The sequence below is a fragment of the Globicephala melas genome, chromosome 3, assembly GCF_963455315.2.
Source record: "Globicephala melas chromosome 3, mGloMel1.2, whole genome shotgun sequence".
NCBI classification, from domain to species: domain Eukaryota; kingdom Metazoa; phylum Chordata; class Mammalia; order Artiodactyla; family Delphinidae; genus Globicephala; species Globicephala melas.
Genome location: NC_083316.1, coordinates 93,125,486 through 93,140,344, shown reverse-complemented (window position 1 = coordinate 93,140,344; position 14,859 = coordinate 93,125,486). Strand labels below are relative to the sequence as shown.

General features: G+C 37.0%; 1 long non-coding RNA gene across 1 annotated transcript in view; it reads right to left on the bottom strand.

Moving 5' to 3' along the window:
• Window positions 1–14,859, bottom strand: part of LOC138842611 (uncharacterized) — a 144,023-nt gene that overhangs the window by 17,376 nt on the left and 111,788 nt on the right. The window contains exon 3 of the long non-coding RNA XR_011377308.1: window positions 9,555–9,636. This is a non-coding gene — a long non-coding RNA (uncharacterized lncRNA). The remainder of the gene's footprint in view (window positions 1–9,554; window positions 9,637–14,859) is intronic.

Sequence of the window (14,859 nt, the reverse complement as noted above, 5' to 3'; positions counted from 1 at the left end):
GTTCTAAAATCTAAAATCATATTGTGTGATGGATGCATAACCCTGTGGATATACTAAAAAACACTGAATTTTACACTTTAAATGGATGAATGGTATAGCATGTGAATTATATCTCAATAAAGCTGTTTAAAATTTTTTAAGTATAAAATCACACACATTTACAGGCTGCACTCATTCTGAAAACAAATATCTTTTCTCATTTCTGTGTTTCCAGAGCTTGAATCCTGGGACAGGGACAGTCCTGAAGCAGAGAGACTGGTTGCAAAAGAGGATATTATTCAACATTTAGGAACTGATTCACAACATTTAGGAACTGATTCACAAAACTTCAAAGGAATAAGTTATTTTTACCATCACTGTGGACAAAAGAAACAACCCCCCCCCACACACACACACAAACCAACAGAGCAAAACACATATTTTTGAATAAATTTCCCTGGTTATAGTTTTATCGTGGAAGAATCTCAGTCTATTTTATATAGCTTTTTTTCATCAGCCAAGGAGATATCAAGAGTGGGATCTGAACAGCACTAACTCAAAGGATTGCCCTGTTGTGCTGGAACACAATTACCTGATGAAGGCTTGGATTCTCCCTACGGCGAGTGGGATGAGTTGAAGAATTTGGGGCAAGAGAAAACGGATAAGGAGTGTCAGTACTAAGTAAGTGTCTCAGTACTCGTGATGTATTCTTAGCATAACCTGTTTCAATTTGCCCAGAGACAATTCTCTCGCAATGTGAGAGTAGAATACGAGGACATAGTTGAGCAAAACAAATCCAGCTTCTTCTGAGGACTCAAAGGCCCAGAGACTGAGCTGAGCTCAGTGTAGAATCTCAGAAAATGTAGTTGGTCATGGAGTTGAGGCATTTGAGGAGCTGGATGACAGGGGAAGGATCTGAAGTAGGGTTGCCAGATTAAAAAAAAAAACAAAAACAGGACACCCAGTTAAATCTGAATTTCAGATAAACAACAAACATTCTTTTTTAGTTTAAGGATGCCCCAGATTTTGCATAGACATATTTTTATTTGCTAATTTGGTATCTTTATTTGTATTTATGTTTGCTAAATATGGCAACTCTAATCCAAGGGACCAAGTTGATTAGTGAAATATCTGGACAATCAGTTGGCAATTGCAAAGGCTGGGAAGAGAGGGAGAAGCTCCAAGAGATGAAGATTGGGATAGTAGGCGAGGAAGGCTTGGGGCAAATGTTGGAAGAGCCTACAACAGCAGGTTTTTTTTTTTTTTTGTGGTATGCGGGCCTCTCACTGTTGTGGCCTCTCCCGTTGCGGAGCACAGGCTCCGGATGTGCAGGCTCAGCGGCCATGGCTCACGGGTCCAGCCAATCCATGGCATGTGGGATCTTCCCAGACCGGGACACGAACCCGTGTCCCCTGCATTGGCAGGCGGACTCTCAACCACTGCGCCACCAGGGAAGCCCAACAGCAGCAGGTTTTTTTAGAGGACTCAATTTTGTAGCCTCGAGTAAAGAAATCATTACAAATACATAGTCACTGTGGGCATAATATAGGGTGATTTGAGTTCTTTATATTTCATTTCTCACGATGTAAACATTTAAGAACTTCCCTGAGCCATGTGATTATTCCCAGGCTAACATATGACCCTGAGTAATGGCTTCAAGAACCTGTTCCCTTCAGGGACTCCCAAATGATGACACTTTCTGACTGGACCTCTCAAAAACATAAGGTCGTAGATTCTCACCCCTGATGACCCTGAGACATCTCTAATAGAGCCACCCTGTGAAATCTTCCTCAAAGAAATAGAAGAGAAATGGTACTTCCATGACAACTGAAGTTCTCAGAAACACAGGGGAATGAGAAAAGGCAAAGCTAATGTCCACACATACATGGAAAGCAAGTAGTCCCCGAAAACTCAGAAATAAGGGTGGGTGTCCTCAGAGTTAAACTAGCAAAACCTACCCTAAAGAGCGTGATTTGTCACTTGGGGGGTAAACCAAGTGATGACTTATAATGTGTAACTAAAGCATTAGACAGCAACCAAAAAATTCAATCAACATGATGTGCGGGTGACCTCAAGGAGGTAGACATGGAATGTGAGGGTGATTTAGTTGTGTGACTATAACAGAATTCATCAAATGTGGAAGCCTGGGTAAATAAATTCAGAAGGAAAAGCTGATAGTGTCTGTCAAAGCAATGTCCTAAAAGTGCAGATCTTGGCTAAGCAGGACAGAAGCATTACCATTTATTTGGCTAGTAAACTCTCCATGAACCTTTCCAATAAGGTGAAAATGTGCTGGTCAGGCCAACCTGAGCACTCAGGTCACTGTAAATCAATAGCCCTACATTCTGGCTTGTGTACCTTAGTCTCTGTGAGTTTAGTTAAAGGTGAGTCCACCCCTGAGAGGCAGATCCACTCTCATCACATTAATAAGCCAATCAGGTTTCACAGTCTAAAACACTGAAGACCAGCTTCTGAGCTGCGGTGAATGGCCCAAGGAAAGCCTTTGGTGACCTGTCCAGACAGCCAGGCTTCCCGGGCAATGCCTCAGAGTTCATTGCTTACCTCCTTCAAACAGAAATGCACAGTGTTCCTAGGTTAAAAGAAATCCTTTAAACTCACATAATATGGTCTTCCCATCACATTGCTTAATTCTCCTCCATTCCTGGCCAGCAACCAGGTAATGTACATGGTAGATTACCTTGTAGTTCTGAATCTATTAATAGAGTTAACATTCCTGTGCTCTGACTACTGTATTAGCCCAGCTGAAACAGACATTATCAATTATCCATAGCCTCATCTCTGTTTCATTTGTAAATGCTCAGGACCCAAACTGTAATTTTTTGGATTCAGTGAACCACTTCTTCCCACATACCTTACACTACATAAAAGTTTCTGTTAGGTTGAGGCAGATCTCTTAACTATGAATGGCTCTTGTCAGAAACTATAGAATTGCAACAGCAGGGCAATGGGGAGCAGTTAGAGAAGTATCTTTGATTTTAGAGGCTTAAGTTCCTTAGTTATTGCAGGCAGACACTGAGCCATAAAAAAGGTATGGGGATGCTTTAGGTGAAAGAACAAATTCCTATTAAGTAATAGATTGTTGCTGGCAGCGAGGTAACACATCTCTAACAGTCATTTCTAAACTCTTCTAACTCTTGATCTTCACACTTGGCCCAACCTCCTAAGACTTATAGAGGCTTTATACCTTACGTACACACTGAAAAATAAAGTTCAAGTTTACCAATAACTCAAGTCACATAGTAGTAGTAATAATAATAATTAGTAACATTTACTAAACATTTATAATGTGGCAGATACTCTGCTAAGTTCTTTACATCTATGTCCTGACATGTTCATACCTAAAATAATCAAGGATTGCCACCATGGATCTGTTTGGAACTCTTCAGCTCCAATCTGTAATCTCTGTCAGAACTGTTTTTTTAGCTTTATAATTTCATCCTAAAATAGTCTGATCATCTACTCTGAGAGCCAATAACCTTAGGCTCCATGGATGTAGAAGGGGAGTATGAAGGATGACAGCTTTCTCCTTCTTTTAACCTATCATCCTTCTAGTCAATATCTAATCAAAATCACTGCAAGCATATAAAAATAGCATGACTACTCCACTCCGTCTCTTTGGTAAAATGTTTTATCTCTTATTTGATTTCAATTAGTATTACATATTTCAAAACTATAAATAAGTAAAGATGGTAATATTTTTAAAATCTATATACTCATCACCCAGAATTAATAAACGTTAACATTTGATATTCTCATTTTTTTAAAAAATATTAAAGATACAGTAGAAGCTCACTATATATTGTTTAAATTTTCTTTACGTATTTCTATACTTTAAAAAATTTACATATTACCAAATAATATGCAAAATAGTGTTTGTTTATAAAAGTAGATAATGATATTATACCTATGTACGGCTCCACAACTTTTCTTTCCACTCAACATTATTTTGTGGGCTGTATCTATGCTGAGTTATATAAAGTTCATTAATCTGAAAATGTTCAATTATATGAATATGCCACTATCATATATCTATTTGTCAGTTTGATTGCTGATGGTATATTGAGGTTGCTTTCAATTTTGGGTGATTACAAGCAGAACAGCGGTGAAGATATGCAAGAATTTCTCTAATGTATCTTCCTACAAGCAGAATTGCTAGGTCATTGGTATGTATGTCTTCAGCTAGTTTTGTGAAGCTTAACTGAGTTAATATATTAAAGTGATTAGCAATGCTTGGCAGGGGAGAAGCAACTGTTAAACATTTAGGGTATAGTGGCTATAGATGTTTTATATTTTGATGCAAACTAACAATTTTTTTTTAGCATCTTGTTTCAGAGAATTCCTTCCCTACTATGTTGTAAAGATATTTTTCCACATTTTTTGTTAAGTCTTTGAACTTTTCTTTTCACTTTGAGATTTTTTAATTCATATGGAATTTGTTGTATGTGTGCTGTGACCCCAAATAGTAAATTTTCATTAAGGATAAGCAATCGTCTCAACACCATCTTATCCCCAACTGATTGGCAGTGCTACCTTCAACTTACTCCAAGATTCCACATACCTGTGAGTGTCTTTCTGAGCTGTCTATCCTATACCACTAGAATAAATGTTTAGGTTTTTAATCACAGTGAGCCTCAGTTTCATTAATAAAATGGAGATAAAATTGTACCTATTTCATAGATGGCTGTGAGAATTAAATTAAATTAACATACCCAGAGTGCTTAGAATAGTGTCTGGTATATAGTAAGTAAAATATACAGCTAGCTATTGTAATGGTTAATTTTATGTATCAATTTGACTAAGCCATGCAGGGCATGCAGACAACTGGTCAAACATTGTTGTAGACGTATATATGAGAGTGTTTTCACACAAGATTAACATATAAACTGGTAAATTGGGTTAAGCGTATTGCCCTTCCTAACGTGGGTGGCCCTCACCCAATCAACTGAAGACCTGAATAGGCTGAAAAGGCTGCATAAAAAGGAACTTCTTCTGCCTGACTGCATGAGCTGGGTATCCATCTTTTCCTGTGCCGAGACTGGAACTTACACCATCAGCTCTCTTGTCTCTCAGGCCTTTGGATGCTGAATGGAACTACACCACTGACTCTCCTAGGTTTCCAGCTTGCTAACTGCAAATCTTGGGACTTCTCAGCCTCCATAATTGCGTGAGCCAATTCACTGTCATGATTCACTGTAATGAATTCACTGTAATGCAATTCACTGTAATGAATTCACTGTAATGCAATTCACTGTAATGATCCTCTTCTCTTTCTTCTTTTTCTTCTTCCTGCTCCCAACCCTAAGTTTAGTTTATTTACTTTTTGATTTTTGATAGAAGAAATTTTCTATCTTGTTCAAAATTTTCCTCACTTCCTTAGACCTTCACTTTTTCATATGACTTTTGGAATCAGCTTTTCAAATTCCTCAGAAGGTCCCTGAGGATTTGAATTAGAAATGCAGTGAGTTCACAGAATTGGGAGAATTGAGATCTCACAAGACTGAGTCTGACCTTCATGAGCCTTTTATATCTGTCCCCCCTCTTTTTTTGTCTTCTTTTTTCCAATTAAATATTTTAATTTTCCACACGATGAACTTAGATAGTTTTCATAAGGTTAATTCCTAGTTACTATTTTTTTTTTAGTATAACAATTTTATTGTACAAATTCAGTTTCAATCTGTTACAGCATTGGGATTCTGTCAAGTTTTATACATGGATCTTGCATTCAAACGTGCTCTATTTTTTATTAGTATTAATAATTTCTTTGTATGGTACCTTGAATGTTCTGTGTACACACTGTTCAGACTGCAATCTATAACCAGGATTGTCTTTTTTTAATCCTTGTATATTTTTATTATTCTTATCTTTTGTATTGTTTAAGACTTACAGTAAAACTTTTATACTGGCTTATTATTAATGTCCTAGTGTTCTGAGACACAGGAATATATAATGGTATCAGGATAACGTTTGCCTTCACTGTCTGTAGGAACATGCTATAAGAAATACGTCTGTGGCCATTTACCTAGTTAATTGCTCTGATCTAAAAGAATCAAGAGGGCCAAATGCTTATAGGCTGGTCTAGGTCCCTAAGGTGCCAGGAAGACTGAAGCCCTACTTCCCTAAGTATTTACATTTCAAATAATATAAATGCCAGACCTTGAACACATCTCCAGGTCTTAAAAGCCAGAGACACCAGCCATTTAACAGGCCCTTAGAAAAATACATTTACATTTCAAAAGGTTAGACTGAGAACCCAGGATCATTTTTATCCCCTCTCAAATAAGTAAAAACACATGTGTTTCTTCTCTTTCACGAGGCAAGGAGGTGGCTGTCTCTTTCCTCTATATAAAAAAGATTAAATTCTTTGTTCTCCAACCCTCGCCTATGGAGCGTCAGGCTACTCATGTAGGTTTGTCCACCTGGCTTTCATTGTGTTAAAACGAGGGTAAGGCCTGGAATGAAGGGGGTAGGAGAAGTGATGTGCCTATTATTTACTAAAGACAACTAATAATAAATCTATCTCTCATTCAGAATGCCTCATAGGCCATTCAGTATAAAATTAATGAACATGAATATTAAAAACTCACCACATTAGATTTTTCTAATGTTAAACATTTCTGCCTTCCTGAGACAAATCCTAATTAATGATAATATATCTAATTTTAAACATTTTTAATGATGGATGTACCAACATTATATTTTGAACTTCTGCATCAATGTTCATATGGAGACTCTTGTGATTTTATTACCTTTTTCTATCAAGTTTGGTATTATATGAGCTTAATAACTGGGTCAGTAGTTCTAGCTTCTTTCTCTGTGACAGCTTGCACAAAATAAAAGTCATCTGTCCCCATCTTCAATAAATGGTGCTGGGAAAACTGGACAGCTACATGTAAAAGTATGAGATTAGATCACTCCCTAACACCATACACAAAAAAAAACTCAAAGTGGATTAAAGACCTAAATGTAAGGCCAGAAACTATCAAACTCTTAGAGGAAAACATAGGCAGAACACTCTATGACATAAATCACAGCAAGATCCTTTTTGACCCACCTCTAGAGAAATGGAAATAAAAACAAAAATAAACAAATGGGACCTAATGAAACTTCAAAGCTTTTGCACAGCAAAGGAAACCGTAAACAAGACGAAAAGACAACCCTCAGAATGGGAGAAAATATTTGCAAATGAAGCAACTGACAAAGGATTCATCTCCAAAATTTACAAGCAGCTCGTGCAGCTCAATAACAAAAAAACAAACAACCCAATCCAAAAATGGGCAGAAGACCTAAATAGACACTTCTCTAAAGAAGATATACAGACTGTCAACAAACACATGAAAGAATGCTCAACATCATTAATCATTAGAGAAATGCAAATCAAAACTACAATGAGATATCATCTCACACCAGTCAGAATGGCCATCATCAAAAAATCTAGAAACAATAAATGATGGAGAGGGTGTGGAGAAAAGGGAACACTCTTGCACTGCCGGTGGGAATGTGAATTGGTACAGCCACTATGGAGAACAGTATGGAGGTTCCTTAAAAAACTACAAATAGAACTACCATATGACCCAGCAATCCCACTACTGGGCATATACCTTGAGAAAACCATAATTCAAAAAGAGTCATGTACCAAAATGTTCATTGCAGTTCTATTTACCGTAGCCCGGAGATGGAAACAACCTAAGTGCCCATCTTCAGATGAATGGATAAAGAAGATATGGCACATATATACAATGGAATATTACTCAGCCATAAAAAGAAACGAAATTGAGCTACTTGTAATGAGGTGGATAGACCTAGAGTCTGTCATACAGAGTGAAGTAAGTCAGAAAGAGAAAGACAAATACCGTATGCTAACACATATATATGGAATTTAAGAAAAAAAATGTCATGAAGAACCTGGGGTAAGACAGGAATAAAGACACAGACCTACTAGAGAATGGACTTGAGGATATGGGGAAGGGGAAGGGTGAGCTGTGACAAAGCGAGAGAGAGGCATGGACATATATACACTACCAAACGTAAGGTAGATAGCTAGTGGGAAGCAGCCGCATAGCACAGGGAGATCAGCTTGGTGCTGTGTGACCGCCTGGAGGGGTGGGATACAGAGCGTGGGAGGGAGGGAGACGCAAGAGGGAAGAGACATGGGAACATATGTATATGTATAACTGATTCACTTTATTATAAAGCAGAAACTAGCACACCATTGTAAAGCAATTATACCCCAATAAAGACGTTAAAAAAAAAAGTCATCTGTCCCTTGAAGGATTATTTAATATATTCTGTGTCTTGATGCGGGAGGGGAAAGGGCAACTGGTTCAAAATCTTTAGTGCTTTATAGTTTATTTCTTCTCAAGTCAATTTTTATCATTTATAATTTCCAAATGAATTGTATCCTTCATTTATGCTTTGAAAATTAAGTTATATAGTAGGTCCTAACACTGATATTAATTATCCTTTGTAGACTTTCAACTTTGGTACACAAGCATCTTCCTGGCTTTGCATTAAGTTTTGTATCTGGGGCCTTCCCCTTTTTGCTTTTAAGCTCAGACTTACTGATTGATTGATTATATTTTATCCAGTATGAATGATATTTCTTATATTAGCTTACTCTTTCATATTGGCCAGAAAACTGCACTTCATTTTTCTCTCTCAGTGACTGTTTTTACCCTTTTCTAAGCTCTTTATTCCAATTTTTGATGCATTAATGTGAGGATATACTTTTGTAAGTACTATCAAATACAATCCAGCACTTTTTCATCTGTATTTTACAGGTTGTCATATTGTAGCCAAATTATCAGGACTATCTGATGACATCAAATTGTGAGGCAGAAAACGTTTATAAACATGTATTTATTTAGTGTATTTTGTCATAAAACTAGACTGTAATTTTCCACTAACAGATGGCGTCTAAGATTGCAGACATTCCACAATTCCTTAGTCAAAGGAAAGAGGAAGGAAACTGACATTTACATTTGCTAGAAATTAAATAATTAATCAGCCACATGAAAAATACAGAGAAATGAACAATATGCATCAGGCTGCTCTCATTCTGCTCTAAAAACTTAGGTCTCAGCTACAGAGTTCATCTGAACTTTTAGTATACAAAGCAGAATTCAAAATTTCCAATTGTCTCCTTAAGGCAGTCACCATTATATTTCAGCCTGCTCCCAACACGACAGTCTTCAACCAAGTCAAACAAAATGTTTTACCCAGACCAGCTGATGAGCACATTTTAACATGGTCCTTCTGCTTTGGCCCCTCCTTGCCAGTAGTCAAATTCCTTGAATTTTGAGCAATCATCCAAATTTTGTTGATAGATAAAATGCGAGTCTCATTTCGCTACTGAATTAATTACTATCTTATTTTTCAAGACTACCATATGGTCTATAATAATATTCACATATAAGGATGAATAGAATCTTACATCTAATAATTACTCAACATTTTTTCGGAAGAGGATATTTAGGCCAAGAAAGGCTAAATAACTTGCCCTAGGAAACATACATGTAGATAATGTTAGACCAGGCCTTGAGCTTAATTCTACTTACTCCTAGTCCTGTGTTTTTTCCACTGTTTCATGTTTTCTCTTCTTTCCTTTTTCCCTTTTTTAACTTCAGCATCCTGAATCACCTAGAAAATAGTACAAGATGCTCATGAGAATTAAGAGCCATACTTATTTGTCATAAGCCACCAATCTTTCTAAAAAACTGAAATAGGGCTTCCCTGGTGGCACAGTGGTTGAGAGTCCGCCCGCTGATGCAGGGGACACGGGTTCGTGCCCCGGTCCGCGAGGATCCCACATGCCGCGGAGCGGCTGGGCCCGTGAGCCGTGGCCGCTGAGTCTGCGCGTCCGGAGCCTGTGCTCAACAACGGGAGAGGCCACAACAGTGAGAGGCCCGCGTAATGCAAAAAAAAAAAAAAAAAAAAAAAACTGAAATAAAGGCTTATATTGCAGCTTTCAACTAAAGTAGTGCAAACGGCCTGGCTAGACTAGTAGATTTATGGTTCCTTATAATTTTCTGTTATAAACGAGTTAAAATGATTGCTGCTAAATAATGCACAGACATGTTACAAAAACAAAAACCCCTTAAATTCAATACAATTACACCTATTACAAAATCAATTCCAAAAGGAGTCATTTTAAGGATAATCTGAAATCTCAGAAATTATGGTTAGTATGGTAAGGAGAAGGGGGTCAGATACCTAACATTATTTTAGTGCCTATGTTGAATGGTAATAGAGATGGAGATAGGAGAATGGTAAGCATTGTCCATCATTTATCTTAATGAACCTTTAAACAAAAGGGAATTGCTAGAACTTCACTAGCTAGTTACTTTGACTTAATTTTTAAAACATCAGCACATATTCTTAAATATAAGCAAGCATTCTTAACCTTGTAGCCAAGGCAAATTTGATAAAAATGTCACAGCATAGGGCCATACTATAAGATTCTAAAGAATAACTCATACTGGGCATTACAAACTTTTCTCAATAATTCTGAAAAAAATGGCATATAGTTTGTTCGTGATTGTAGAATTTGAAATTTAAAAAATCTTTCAGTTCCACTTTTGTTTCTATAGATATTTTTATGATATTTTGATCTGGCGCAGTTGCTTTATTTGCACTTGAAGAATTTATCAACATTGTTACCGATCTGGTAACATTTGGGGGTTTTGCCAGTTATGTCATCACTTCTGAATTCCTCACCAATCAAAGCATTTCCAAAGGCTCTGGGGCAGTGCTGATCATTTACAGCATTTATTTATCAGCTAGGCATTGTTTTTAGAAAACTAGGCTACTCTGAGTCTTTTGTAGTAAACATGAGCTCTGCACCTTTCACAATCCACCGGAACAAACTGAAACATCGAAGTAACTTAGAATGCTATAGATATGAGAACAGAGAAGAGGAACTGAGCAATGTGATCTGGTGGAAGAACACTGGGCTGAAATCTATTAGACCATGTCTAAGACCTAACTATCATTGAAAACCAAATGAAATAGAGATTAAAAAAAAATAGAAAAGATCAATGAAACTAAAAGCCAGTTTTGAAAAGATAAATAAAATTGATAAACCTTTAGCCAGACTCAACAAGAAAAAAAGAGAGAGGGCCCAAATCAGTAAAATCAGAAATGAAAACAGAGAAGTTACAACCAACACAACAGAAATACAAAGGATTGTAAGAGACTACTATGAGCAACTATATGCCAACAAAATGGACAACCTAGAGGAAATGGACAAATTCTTATAAAAGACTGTGGCTTCTGTCTTGGATACGGTCTTTTTTCCTCCTCCCTCTCGCTCATATCACTTTGGAAAAAGTAAGTTCCCGGGTTGTGATCAACCCTGTGGAGACGCACACATGAAACCAAAGCCTCCAGCCAACAGCCAGCAAGGAAGTGAGGCATGCCAATATCCACTGCAGTGATCATGCACACAGACTCACCAGCTCCAGTTGAGTGATGAGAACCACAGCCCCAGTCAACAGCTTCCCTAAAACTTTGTGAGAGAATCTGAGCCAGAACCATCTGGTTCAGCCATGGCCAGATTTCTGCCCCTCAAAAACTGTGAGATAATAAATGTTTATTGTTTTAAATTGCTAAATTTGGGGGTCAATTTGTTGCACAGCAATGGATAACTAAAACAGTTCCTTAAGTCTTTGTTCTTTCAGATGAATTGTCTCGGAGGAATCTCAACAAACCTATAGATGCTACTTTTTTTTTTTTTCTTTCAGTTTTTGCTTTCAGTCTCCAAGGGCCAAACCACTTCCATACTCCCTCTTAAACTACTACCAGAATTAGAGAAGATGGAAGGTCATAGAAAAAAAGAAAGCAGGAAAGATAATTCGTTTGCCAAGTAATTCTGGTCCTAACTCAGAAAATACATCAACCCAGAACATCAAAGTACAACCAAAGTTTAATACAACCACATGATGTGACCTTCTTAACAAAATGACAAATGAAACCCTAACTCCATGACTAACCTAAATTTTAGAGTGAGATAAAATGCAATGGCAAATTAACTGCTGTACTCTTGGAACTGTTAAAAGCCCTTAAATTTTTCAAAAGAATAGTGTTCCATAAAACCAACAGGACCCTCCTAAAACACTAAATGAATTGAAGTGAAAAGGTTAGACATTTAAGAGGTTCTTATTGCATGGAAATAAACCGAGATCAGGCTTTGGAGAGGGAAAAGGTGATTGTATCTGGAATTTTTCATGTATAGTTTCTGATAATCTTCTAAAAGCTTTGAAAGTTATTGTGCTTCCATAGAAACTATCTTCAACGTGTTTGACTACATATATTTCAGGAGAAACTGTAACATGATTATATAGCGGTGCTATATGTTAATTCATCTGTCTTCAGTTGGACACATTCTACCATCAAATGAAGCAAATCAGACCAAAGTGGAAGGCAATTGTTAGCACATAGTTTATGGAACTATCATTTGACCACCTTCCACCTATATTACAATTTTTAAGTTATGGAAAAATATGAGCCTCTGTAGAAGTCATAAGACACACACATCAAAAAGTCTGTGTATTTCTTATTTAAAGGCTGACAAAAATGTAAAGAACATTTTACTGATTTATTTTAGCATGATTATTATCTTCATTTTCTTTCTTGGTGGTGGGGGATGGGTAGTGAATAGGAAGGATGCAAAAGGAGTGACATTTAAGGTAAGGTTTATTGTATTTCAGGGCTGAATGAGAAACAATGTCACACATTAAAAGTGCAAAGGCGGGCTTCCCTGGTGGCGCAGTGGTTGAGAGTCTGCCTGCCGATGCAGGGGACACGGATTCATGCCCCGGTCTGGGAAGATCCCACATGCCGCGGAGCAGCCGGGCCCGTGAGCCATGGCCGCTGAGCCTGCGCGTCTAGAGCCTGTGCAACTGCAAAGGCATCTAAGTTTAAGACAGGCTTATATAAAATGGGGAGGATTCTGAAGATGGGTCATAACATATGCTGCTTTACAAAGACCTCAGGTCTATTTTTCAAAGGCCTTTATTTTGGAGGAAGAAGAAAGAAAATGGAGAAGATTGCCCATGGGGGAGAGAGAGATTCTGGACCTGGAGGGATTTACCTTGAAAAAGGGTAAATATCTCTGTGTATGAATAGGAGCTGTTTAAACAGTATTAAGAATATTGATTAAAGGTCCACACCTTAGTGAAGTTCTGTGTTAACTTGTAGACTTTTATCTTGTAAAGATACATATCATTTCTGTTTGATGGAAAAGAAATCCCCAAAAGTTATTCTTTACTACCCTCAGACAACATTAACCAGTTCTGTGTCTAAGATGCATTTATTAAATTGCCTATGAATACCTGCGTCTCAAATGCTCTTTGGACCAGTTTAACATCTTACTGATTCCCTTATTAATTAATGTGTTAAATGAAAGAAATGTTTAACATGTGTTAATTTTGTATTTAAATGAAAGTCATGACTAATGGCTAATAGCTTCTAGTAATAATAATAATACCACTGCCTTATTATAAATGTATCATCACAAGCAATTCCTTTCTTCTCAGTCATTCACATGATGCTTTCTTCATATTTAGAATGTAAAGTATTTGAGGAGCTCTGCCCATGAGTAAAATGTTTTGTAAACTAAACTTACATGTTCAACCTTACAAAGCTTTTCAAGCCCTGGGAAAAGTAGGCTCACTGTTCATAATTTATTTTGACATGAATAAATGACAAATTGTTTCCAAGTGAACCAGTAGTTAAGGGACCAAAAAATTAGACATGGTCTATTGCTTGGTCTGCAGCAAGGGGCAATCTGACTCTCCAGGGGATATTTGGCATCACCTGATGACATGTTTGGTTCCCAAAACTAGGGGGAAGGTGCTACTGGCATCTTGTGATCAGAGGCCAGGGATGCTGCTGAAGAGCCTACATTGCACGAGACAGGTCCAACAACAAAGAACTAGCCAGCTCAAAATATTAGTAGTACTAAGCTTAAGAAACACGGTCTACAGTAGAAAAATTAGTTGAGGAATTATCAGGCGAAAACAAAGGGGAAGACAATGACAGAAGAAATGTAATTTTCTCCAATAAAAAATATGTATAAGAATATATTAGCTTAAGAAATAACAGTATAGAAATTACCTTTGAAACTCACTTTGTTTCAGGTAATATAACTTGTGATTCATTTCAGAATAAGTGTAGAACATTAAGAATAGCAAATTCTTTTCACTTCTCACAATAACTTTGGCCAAATGGTGAATTATACAGCAATTCAACTAAAGTAAAATTGCTCTTAGGTTTATGGGCTACGTTAACTCTCAAAAGAAATGAAATATTTCATAGATTTAATTTCATCTTTGGTCATTAACCACAAGAATTTTGGGACAAAGTGTCTATTTTTCCCCTGGAAAGTATGTGTCCATGAGTATACCTGTACACTGTACATTATATTTCCTTTCAACATTCACTACTGGAATTGAGTAATTATTTCATTTACAGAATTATTTTTTTTTAACCAGGGTTTTCACTGTAAAAAGAATCCTACTAGGCTCTTCTCTTTGGACAAACCAACAAAATCCTCACCCTTTCAAAAGCTATGCAGATCCCACCATATCCAACTGTAAATCTTACTCACCTTTGATACATACACCTGACTTTATAGGAATATGTTCAGAGATTCATGAGCATGTCATTTTTAAGAAAGGAAACAAAAATCTCTACGCCTAGTACAACTTAATGGGACAGAGACTCAAAATCTGTAGAAGTACAATTATAGGCAGAAACAGACCTTCAATCCTTAGGGGGAAACTTTGTGATACATATAAGTGGCAGGATATATTTTCCTTATGTGTCAGAAGAATATTAAAAAAGAATTCCCCATAATTCCCC